Source organism: Azolla caroliniana, unplaced genomic scaffold, assembly GCF_043228905.1.
Source record: "Azolla caroliniana isolate FFs.n. ecotype wild unplaced genomic scaffold, voAzoCaro1.0.p SCAF_424, whole genome shotgun sequence".
Classification (NCBI taxonomy): domain Eukaryota; kingdom Viridiplantae; phylum Streptophyta; class Polypodiopsida; order Salviniales; family Salviniaceae; genus Azolla; species Azolla caroliniana.
Window position 1 is genome coordinate 17,501 of NW_028230859.1, and position 9,035 is coordinate 26,535.

Consider the following 9,035-nt stretch of genomic DNA (forward strand, 5'->3'; position numbering starts at 1 on the left):
AAATGGCACTTTTCCCTGCAAGCCTGAAACGCACGCCTTCCCCAAAAGAAAAGCGGAACCACCTAACGAGTATTTTAAACAGCAAGCATGATGAACCGGCATGTTCATCAAACCAAACAGGTTCTTCATGCATGCATGAAGGCCTTCATGATGATGAAAACCGCTTCATTGGAATGTCACCGTCTCATTGACAACACGAATGATAACGAATTGACAATATGAATAGTCACGTTAGTTTCCCATTCTTAAGCATGGATTATTATACAATAATCTTCATTTGCTTTTTTACTGTTGACAACATGTAGTGCGGGGGCAGGGTTTGAACCCGCAGTCTTCAGGTCATGAGCCTGACGAGTTGGCCATTTACTCCACCCCGCAAGCAAGCAAGCAATTGATCTCTCTCTAGCGAATCGGAATTTATTTTAGAAAAAAAGAAGCCAGAAAATAGATTGCCATAGCCATGGGTTCAAACCTTTCCCCGAAGCTGCCGGCCGAAATCAACCGTTGCCAGTCGTTGTGTCCAACGAAGCTACGCGTAATGACTGTCCCTACCAAAAGACAAACAAACAAAGCATTTCTATAGGAGGTAACTGGGCCAATTCCCGCAAACCACCTATAGGTTAGGTGGCGGTGATCTATCGGCTTGTTCAATTCCCGCCGTTATCCGCTCACCCGCCTAACGCTCCTACAAACAAAAGGGAGGGTCTCCTTAGTAATTACGTGAGGGGGCCTCCTTCCCCATCTCTTGAACTAGACTGAACCAGTTGTTACTGATGATAGAGAACTGGCAATTTTTTAGCGGAACGTAGCCGGATTTTTCTACACCTCTTCACTCAATAGCTTTTACTCCTTGATACCCTCAAGTATGTGTGGTTTGATTTTGTCGGGGAGTTCCTTCTCATATTAAGCGATCTATGTCAAAGGGATCTAGTCCGGGAACCCATTGACCGCCGCGAGGATAACTACAATCTGTCATTCGATAGGGATCAGGGGATATTATAGTTATTTAAGTACCTCGGTAAGCCTAGCGCCGCAATATGGCGAATACTAAATAGCGGGATCGAGGTCTGACCCAAATTACGCAGAAGCGGCAACTTCACGATGTTATGCCGGCTCCAATTTTAAGGTGCCACGAAGTGCTTTCATAGCTTTCGGCTAAGCGGCAGACCCAACACAACTAACGAGTAATCCTACGTTAATAACGAGCCAAACTCCGCGATAGAGAGGTTCAGTTTCCGGGAGGATTTATCCATCTGTAATGAGAATGACATTGATAAGAGTATAAACAGAAACGTCTCCAGCTTATATTTCAATGACGAGTGAAGCAATCGAGCTACCTACACCAGTCTAGTCTAACCTTTTGGCGGCTCTTTCCGATGAACAGAGATATGAATAGAAGACATCTCCGAGGGAAACCTCACAACCTAGTAGTCAACGTGGCGATAATGACATTTATCAATATGCCACTGATTACTTACTGGGATCGTCATAGATGATTAATGCGTGCATTCCATGATCTCTAGAAGACTCTCCCGTAGCACGACCAGGATGTAGTGCCGGGAATTACAGGAGAGCAGAATCCGAAGCCGTGACTACAACAATAATGAGATATTCCAGAGCACCGGCTTCCGGGGGAATCTTAACCGATTATGCCACGGTTGAACGTTTTTATCCAATCACTACGTACACGCGAAACAATTTTTCACTATCGAAGGTGCCCTATGCGTTGATTGGTTTCTAGTTCAGAATGGTATCAATAGCTATAGCAGTCTTTCCAGTTTGTCGGTCGCCGATTATCAGTTCCCGTTGACCACGACCTATAGGGACTAGGCTATCCACCGCTTTTAACCCTGTTTACATAGGTTCGTGGACAGATTTACGTGCAATAATCCCAGAGACTTTGACTTCTACACGTCTTCATTCTACCGCGCTCAAAGATAGAGTCAAGCTTCTGCCGAGGAGAAGTGATCGTAGTTGTGCTCTCCGAACCGTGCGGAATAGTCGCCCATTACACGGCTCTCTAACTTGACTTTATCTGGGTCTTGTTTAACCCCAGAGGCCGAAAGGAGGGTGGAAACTTCCTCACAAGTTCCCTCCTCCTTTCCTCCTTGGGGACCCACTTTGTGATTTCCTGAAGTCCACTCTCTCCTGGAGTTTGCAGAGAGGAAAATGGCTTTTCAGTTAAGTCAGGTAAAACTTGCTTGCCTTTTCGCCGAAAAAGCAATAGAAAAAAGTTATGAATACAAGAAAGAAGAAACCGCAACCGCAGCCCTGGATGATTCTTCCTGAAGTAAGTTCTAAAGAATGCCCTAACCAGATTGATTTATCCATTTCACGTAATTCGGTCGGTTACGTGTTTTTCATAGCACCTTTCATGTCGTGCCACATAAAGATGGATTACCTAAAATCAGTTGAATTCCTAAATCATGAAAACAACTTTCACACGACGGCATCAAACGGGGCAAATCATCCATCTAGGAAGAACAGGATGTGGTTCCCAAAGAATGCTTTGACACCAGTGTTTCCTTCCTGTACTCCAGTGTTTTCGGAGCATCCTAATGGTTACACAAAATGGTCAAAACCTTAAAGACTTTGGGATTATTAGAAACGAATACTTCCCACACGTGTTCTCTAGGAGAGATTAGTCTCCCGCGAGTGCCTAAAGAATAGACAATCGACACTTTCTTTTTCAACGAAGGGAGTCCTTCACATTCCCATAGCCCTTTCTCTCTAGCTTTCTCTTGCTATACCGTCGCCGTTGCTGTTCTCAACCCTTTCATAATGTTACGCGGGCAGGAGAGCACTGAGGTAAAGTAACGGACGAGGGGGCACTATGATGGGTGGAAGGGGCGGGCCGGTGATTTTCAAGAGCGGATACCTATCCCTAAACAAGGCACAAACCTTATCGACATACAGGTTCCTACTTGCTTGAAGGCCTATTAGCACAACTTTGTTGAAGATCGCCCAAAGTAGTACCTTCCTATAAATGTCAACGTCCAGTGTTCGCTCAACAATGTTATCCCTAGAATCCTCGAAAATTCATTGTCAGAAGCCCGGAAGACCCCTTGTAAGAACAGGAACCTGCCTTAGGCAAGCTACCACTTCACTTGGCCGGCAAGCTACCTGAATCTGCCGGTTCTTCGTAATGAGGAGAGGCCGGATCTCGATTCGTGCACTTTCCTATTGCCAGGTGGCTTCCTGGCCCTACCACTTTTGTTTTCAAAGGTGCTAGTTTTTTGTTTGTTTTGTTTTTTTGGCTGGCGCTTCAGTCATGAAATGAGTAACGAATAATAATAATATTCCGGCTGCGCGCTGTACTTTTCACTAACGCTTTTCGATGAAGCGGTTCATCGTGGCATGACTCGCCGCTTTCATTAACAGAATGGCTTTCTGCTGCTGCATAGGAGCGCGAAAGCAGCACCCATGTTGGCTGGGCTGGGCTGGGCTGGGCTGGGCTGGCGAAGTCTCAACACCCGTGCGTGCGTGCGTGCGTGCGTGCGTGCGTGCGTGCCCTCTATGAGCTGCAAGTACCTACCCGCATAATTTCCTTTAAGAGACCCTATTACATGACTAGGTCATTCCTTAACAGTGTGTGGAAGGTTAGAGAACCATCCACGAGGACCAGCCCGAAAAGAAAAGCTGCCTCCTGAACAAGTCACCTATAGCGTTGACGTGGACAAGCCCGGGATGCGCCCTCAGAGGCTGACCTGCGGCCGGCGGAAGAAGCGGAAAACCGCTCTTCTTTTCTTTGGCACTCTGGATCCACCTGCTAAACAAGCGGTGCTCCAGAAACCAGCAAATCGCCTACCAAAGATAGACAGGGAAAGCGTGTTCTGAAAGCAGCAGGCAGCACCGATAGCTCAATCGGATAGAGTACCTGGCTTCGAACCAGGTGGTTAGAGGTTCAAGTCCCCTTCGGTGCACACAAACCTTCCTTGAATGTTTCATAGAACGGTGTTGTTCTCCGGGAATTCTCGGTCGGCATGTTGGAGTGTCGGAGCCAAACCTTAATCTCATTTAAGTGGTATGGCGCTGCTAGATGACATTTGGTTCATTATCTTCTTCATACATAGAGGTAGGCAATTTCAGGCGCTACAACCCTACCTTAACCGGGCCACTTCACGTTTGGTTATTATTAACGTGAGAAATCGATAGGACCAAGTAAATTAGCGTACCATTGGTTTGCTGCTTTCTTTGAGGTCCTTTCCAATTCGTTTCTGCAAACTCCTTTCTTTTCACCTAGTGAGAGGAAAGTGCCTTAAGAAGGCATTTCAAGACGAAAGTAGGTTGGTTGTGAGCAGCTGACTATATGCGCCCCTCGCACACTGTCTTAGCATAAACTGCGGGACGGGATTCATCAAATAAATAGGGGCGGCGGCCCGGCCCGGCCCGGCCCGGCCCGGCCGGATGAAGCCGGCCAAAAGGCAGGCACAAGCCAAAGAACGACGATATCGGCCTTCATGCTTGCTTGCTTGCTTGCTTGCTTGCTGCCGTTGTATATCACCGCATGAAGGCCTAGAAATCCACATGAAGCAAGCACGATGAACCGCTTCTTCCGCATGAACCGCCTTCTTGCTTGCTTGCTTGCTTGCTTGCTTGCTTGATGAAGCCGCACGGTTCAACGCCAAGGAATAAAGGCAAAGTAACCGGCCGGCTCGTAAGTAATTATTTAATTTCAGGAGAATAGTTCCAATGGTAGAACAATGGTCTCCAAAACCAAAGGTTAAGGGTTCGAATCCCTTTTCTCCTGATTACCTGGCTTGGTACGAAGAGGTTGCGGGTCTCTTTACCTTGTTTTATCACCGGAATAGTCGAGACGACCTAGAATAGGCCTCTCTCCAAGTCCATACATGTCTATTGCCAGGGTTCTTCCTCATCCATAATACTCTGCTTTCCAGATCTCGAGGATGTTGGAGTAGAACAGGCGGCATATAATTCAAAAGAACCATCGGTATCAGTACCGATGCCGTACATGGTACTATTATGTATGTATGTATGTTAGGATACGCATCAGAGTAAAATGACGTAGCTTCGCCACTATCTAGTTGGATTTCCATTGAAACATTACCAAATTAGATTTTCCGCACCTATTTCTTTCAGAACAGCTAGCCAAGTCAGACCTTGGGCCTATCTCTATAGGTTGGTTTTTCAGATCCCATCACTCCAGGCTCAGTCGATCTTGGATCTTGCTCAATAGATCATATCTTTGGTATCTCACTGCCTGCGGTTCATCGCTGAAGGCGTTTGTTTAACTGTCTGTGCGGGGTCCATCGCTTCGCCTAGTCCTTGCACATGGTAGCACTTGGTTGCACTCATTCCTTCTTCGCATGGCTTAATGCATGCAAGAAGTATCCGTTCCGTAAAGGCAACGTTTCTCCAAGAAAGAAGAGCGAGGCATGCGGCGTTGCCGATGAAAGGCGGCGATGCCTTCCAAGCCGAGTGAGAAGAATGACTCAGACAAGAAGGCTATGAATGAGCAATGCTTTGAATGCCGCCTTAGGATCCTGGAGTAAAAGGATTCGAACCTTTGCGTGTCGGTATCAAAAACCGATGCCTTACCGCTTGGCTATACTCCATACAGTGGTAACCAAGGAAGAGAAGCAAAGCTCAGAGAACGGAATTTGCTTGCTGGGCGCAGCAAAGTAGTGAAAGACTGGCGAGTTAGGTATGGCAAGTAAATAGGCTTAGTAGGGCTCGAACCTACAATATTACCGTTATGAGCGGTACGTTTCAACCAATTAAACTATAAGCCCACTGCTGGCTGGCTGGCTGGCTGTTAGCCCTCTCAAGTAATGGAGTCGATGGATCTGTTGAGGGCAAAGCAGCCATATTTTTCTCCTTGAAAGATTAAGGACATAAACTTTTCAAATAGCTACACCTGGTTCTGGACCGATTGATGTGGATACAGAAGAGCAGGATGTGCTACCCATCATGGATAGCATAGTTCGAGCAACACTGAACTGAAAGGTATGACTGAAGTGTAATCGTTTTGTTGGCAGGCAAATAGACGACATATTCCTAGGGGGTTTTTTACCGATGCAGCACGCACGAAAAAATCGACTCGACTTTTCTTCGATGATTTAGACAGAGATTTCACCACCTACCACGAGTGGAATGGCAAGGTTCTGCCAGGACACCCAGCGGCAAGACAACCGTGAAAGGAAAGGCAGGGCCAAAGGATTATCATCCATCTCAGCCAGCGCGGAAAGAAAAGAAAAGAAGAGCTCTGCTTGCTCTTTTTGACAATAATTTCGCTACTCCAGTCATGGGCAGCATTATTACATGCATAGGGCGGACCCGAGCTCTTTTCGCTGCAGTTTTCCCTACGGCTTTCCTCCCCTCCTTTGGAAGTGTCAGCTAACTCCTGGAATCCCCCTTTCCCTCCTTCTAAGAAAACCATGCTCGGTTAGATCAGTGTGGACTGATGTTTCGTTCCACTGCTGCTGGAAAAGCCGCCAAATTCGTCACTGACTGGAGAGCGGGAACGACTCACTATCTCGTCTTATTCTCAGAGGCGAGAATGCTCTCAAATGGCTAACGGTGCTTTCAACTAAAGTTCCATTTCTTAACACAGCGAGGCTTATACTGTTTATTCGTACGACAATGCGCGACGCTCCACTATCCCATTGAAAAAGGATTCCGCAATCATTTACGTACTTAAACGCAGACTGAGTAATAGTAATTCATGCCATTCCTCGGGCTCAGACCACAGAGCTTCCTAGGAACTGGGAAAATGCTATAAATCTGTTTAAATAGCTTCGCTTTTTGCCCTAAAAGTCGCTCTGAAAATGTCACTTAGAGTGTTTTGACTAAGGGAAACAAAACCCACTAGACGAACAGCTACTAATATTTCCTCATTATATATTATTATTCATTCCAAACTCAAAACGCTAGAAATTGAAATAGCAAATAAAATCAATTCGCGCGTAAATCGTACTTATATTCTGTTGCTCTTCCTTGTCTGTTCTCGATATTCATGGCAGTTTCTTGGCCTTCATGCAGGCAAGCAAAAGGGCGGGCGCCACCAGCATGCATTTCTGGACTCGTGCCCGAAGAAAAGAAGCGGGCGGTAAGAAGCGGTTTTCATCATCCGGCGGGAGTGAAAAGAAAAGTTAGGTCGGGAGGTAGTGCACGCTCGCTGGTCCTGATATCAAAATTCTCGCCTTCGTGCCGTGTGTGTCTGGTTTCAATGAATTCCGCATGAAGGGGTGCGTGCGCGCAGGCAACAAGCCTGCCCTGGCAATTCCGGCCATAATCTGCGTGCGGTTTTCATCATCATGAAGGCCTTCATGATGAAAAAGGGGTTGGCGGGTTTGATGAACCGGTTGGTTTTCATCCGGATGAACCGGTTGGTTTTCATCCGGATGAACCGGCGGGTTAGCTTGCCCGTGAGGGCAGGCAGCTCTTTGTCCGCACGTATGTCGCCCGGGGAACCGGGCGGGGGATCTGCTGGATTTCTATCTAATGTGCCAATCTGTATACGAATGGAGACGATCGGACTTGAACCGATAACTTCATACTTGCAAAACATGCGTTCTACCGATTGAACTACGCCCCCATCCTCGTTCCATATGCAACACGTATCATATGGGCAAACACTGCTTGCTTGCTTGCTTGCTTGCTTGCTTGCTTGCTTGCTTGCTGCGGGAGGAGCTATTGTTTATACGTGCGTGCGTGCGTGCGTGCGTGCGTGCCCCCCTTTCTTCTTTTTACAGAGTTTAGGCTTTATCTAAGACATCCCGTCCTGTCGAAACTATGTCATACATAAAGGTGTGTCGTTGGCAGGTTCACTTTTGGTTTACCACTTCGATCGTATCGGCGCTAGAGAGAAGTCGCTTTCTCGAGAGCCGGCTACCTCATCATCTTGAAACTTCATTCCGCTCCTCTGGCCGCCTTACCCTGTTCTCTGCAAGAACCCCAAGGAGACGGGTTGTTGATTGCGCTTGCTTGATTGGCACCTCTAGTACGACACATCTTTCAGAATACGAGCGAATGCTCGGATCAGTAGATTCGAGCTCCTTATTCAGGAGTTGAGAAGTACGCAGGGCGGGCCTGCCGCTCGGCTATGACCTCGTTTCTTGAGCTAGAGGGGAATTTCACGAAATGGGTTGGCAAGAGCAGCAGACAGCAACTCGTATCACTCTCGTAATTCAGAGAAGAGAAAATGGGATTCGAACCCTCAACTTTTGCTCTTAGAGATCATTATTCCGGGAACCACTCTCCCAAACTAAATAGTTATTTCCCTACGTAGGAAAGTTCCAATGCGGGGTCTGGATCCAGTCGAGGCGCCGAGAGCCGCAGGCGTACCGCGTATTCTATTTACCAGTTTCTCCGGAAGGTCATGTCTGGGAACTTTGACTTGATAGTGTAGTGTGACGAGGCGAGAATTCTCGCTTTCCAAGAGAGAGTTGGTCAAACCCAACCCTAATTGCTCGGATAGCAACCAATGCACATTGCTGAGTGATAAGGTGGTTTTCCATGCTTGCTGCGAAGAGGCTTGCTTTCCTGAAAAAGCCGCTGTATACAGTGATTCTCAGACCACGCAGTATCAAAAGCTCTATCAGATATGTATAAGAAGACCCTGTTTGAGTCATTGGGTCATCCGCTGGTTCATCCTGAGTTCCTGTTCAAGAACCTTATAGCGGAGCTATATTCTCACTGTACGACAATAGAACCCTAGCGCTACTAAAGACCATCAAGGTGGTAGATGACATTAAGATGCAGTATAGTATTATGCGGGTACATCGAAACAGCAGCAGAGCCAAGGGAGTATCTTGAAAAGCAGCTGGGCTTCAAGGCCCCTAAAGAAGAGATATATAACGCGTATCATTGGGTGCCGCAAGAAAAGAAAAGAAAAGAAAAGAAGGGGATCCTATTCCTTCCTGTTGAGCACTCCTTTTTCTTGAAGAAGTGGAAAGAGAGGTTGTCCCCCCATTGTAGGAGCGAAGAAAGCTAGTAATTTTCACGCACGAAGGAAAGTCCTAGTAGATCACTACAATGTCGTAGTGACATCTTTGTGTGGGTTTGTAATCGAT

The 9,035-nt window shown here is 47.0% G+C and overlaps 1 non-coding gene across 1 annotated transcript; it reads right to left on the reverse strand.

Annotated features, from left to right (window-relative positions):
- Nucleotides 1-7,485: 7,485 nt before the first annotated feature.
- Nucleotides 7,486-7,558, reverse strand: TRNAA-UGC (transfer RNA alanine (anticodon UGC)). The gene has a single exon. It is a non-coding gene; the product is annotated as a tRNA-Ala (tRNA).
- Nucleotides 7,559-9,035: the final 1,477 nt, after the last annotated feature.